The sequence below is a fragment of the Suricata suricatta genome, chromosome 1, assembly GCF_006229205.1.
Source record: "Suricata suricatta isolate VVHF042 chromosome 1, meerkat_22Aug2017_6uvM2_HiC, whole genome shotgun sequence".
NCBI classification, from domain to species: domain Eukaryota; kingdom Metazoa; phylum Chordata; class Mammalia; order Carnivora; family Herpestidae; genus Suricata; species Suricata suricatta.
In genome coordinates this window covers 75601198-75603157 of record NC_043700.1, presented here as the reverse complement: position 1 = coordinate 75603157, position 1960 = coordinate 75601198, and the positions used below count along the sequence as shown (strand labels likewise).

At 41.1% G+C, this 1960-nt stretch overlaps 1 pseudogene; it reads left to right on the top strand.

Annotated features, from left to right (window-relative positions):
* The first annotated feature begins 301 nt into the window (after positions 1–301).
* On the top strand, positions 302–680 carry LOC115301177 (annotated as a pseudogene).
* The last annotated feature ends 1280 nt before the right edge of the window (positions 681–1960 follow it).

The window sequence follows — 1960 nt, the reverse complement described above, 5'->3', positions numbered from 1 at the left end:
TTAGGTATTTTACTCTGAAGGTCTCTTTATCTCATCAATTCATTCACAGAGTTGGTTATGAATACTGGTTACATATGAAGAAGTATACATCATACCTTGAATGAGATTAGGATAAAGTCAAAGTGAGTACCAAAAGATTCAGAAATAGTTGCCTTGCTAAGGTCAAGAAAATAAGAAAACAGATCAAAATTGCGTTCTCTCCAATTGTGTCCGCAGCTAACGACGGCGGAGCCTCTCGTTCGCCAAGCTCCAGCCAAAGGAGAAGGGGGTAAGTAAGGGTAAGTAAGGAGGTCTCAGTACCATGGCTCCTACCTAGCTGACTGCCCGCAAATCCACAGCGGGTAAAGCACCAAGGGAGCAACTGGTTACAAAAGCCGCTCACAAGAGTGCGCCCTCTACCGGAGGGGTGAAGAAGCCTCACCGCTACAGGCCTGGTACCGAGGCACTCCGCGAAATGAAACATTATCAGAAGTCCACTGAACTTCTGATCTGCAAACTCCCTTTCCAGTGTCTGGTGGGAGAAGTTGCTCAGGACTTCAAAACAGACCTGCACTCAGAGCGCGGCCATCGGTGCTTTGCAGGAGGCCAGCGAGGCCTACCTGGTAGGCCTCGATGAAGATACCAACCTGCACGCCATCCATGCCAAACGTGTCACAGTTATGCCAAAAGACCCCAGCTAGCGTTCTGCATACTGGAGAGCGTGCTTAAGAAGTCACTTGGATGGAAAACATTTCATTCTTTAAAAAATTTTTTTTTCCTCTTCTTCCTGTTATTGGTAGTTCTGGACGTTAGATATTTTTCTCCCATGGGGTCAAAAGGTACCTAAGTATATGATTGCAAATGGAAAACTAGGGGACAGAAGTCAGGTATTGGCCGTTTTTCCATTTTCATTGGTGTGTGAATTTTTAATATAAACGCGGGGACATAAAGCATTAACGCAAGTCAAAATGTTTCAGTGAACATGTTTCAGCAGTTCAACTTTACAACATTATAAATAAACCTGTTACATTTTTCTGGAAAAGGCCGGTATTTGGATTTTTTAAAAAACAAGTAAATTTCTTATTGACGGTAACTAAATGATGTTTGTAGCATTTTTATCATACGGTAGATTCCATCTACCCACTATACTTTTTTGAGTTGTCCTATATGCAAGCACATGTTTTTAATGTTGTCTGTCTTCTATGCTATTCCTGTAAGTTTGCTATTAAAATACATTAAGCTATAAAAAAAATTCTCTAGCTAAAGATTTCACATAGCAACTGAACTATCTGGAAGAAAACAATAAAGTTTTAAAAGAGGTAGAAATAGTGTGTTTGAGTTCCATTAGAAAAAGAGTTATCACTTGCATACTCTGAAGTCAACAGATTGTAAGGAGGTGGATTGAGAGCCAGGGCTCTGAACTGTGAGATGGGGGAGTTATTTACAGTAAGATTCAGACACTCAGCAGTGAACTTGGAAGAGGAGGCCACTTCTGATTAGTCCCCGAAAACAAAGTGCGTGAAGGATGGCAGTGGTAACTGGCTCGTGGTTTATATGGAGGTTAGATCACATGAAGAAGCAAAGGATTAATGAGAGCATGGCCAGGCTTCTGATTCTGTTTTGTGACCCCCAAATTTCACTGAACTTCCAATCAACTTTCTCATAAAATGATGACTAATGGTCACAAGGAGACTAGAGGAGTAAGAACTCTTAGTTGCTAATGAATTTCCATTACTGCCAGTGGCTCACTAGAAGTTTTCTAGGCAAATGAGAAATCATCCAGTCCAAATTACAATAGAAGGACTCAGGTCCAAAGAGATGAAATGATCATCCAGCCAAAGGTGAAGGCAGAATAACACAGGTCAACCAACTCTAAAAACGTCAGTCCTTTATTCAACACATTACAATAAAGGCAGAGTCTCATCTCTTCTTCAGAAACAAGATGGATTATTGAAATTTACAAGTAAGCCCTGAACTGCCT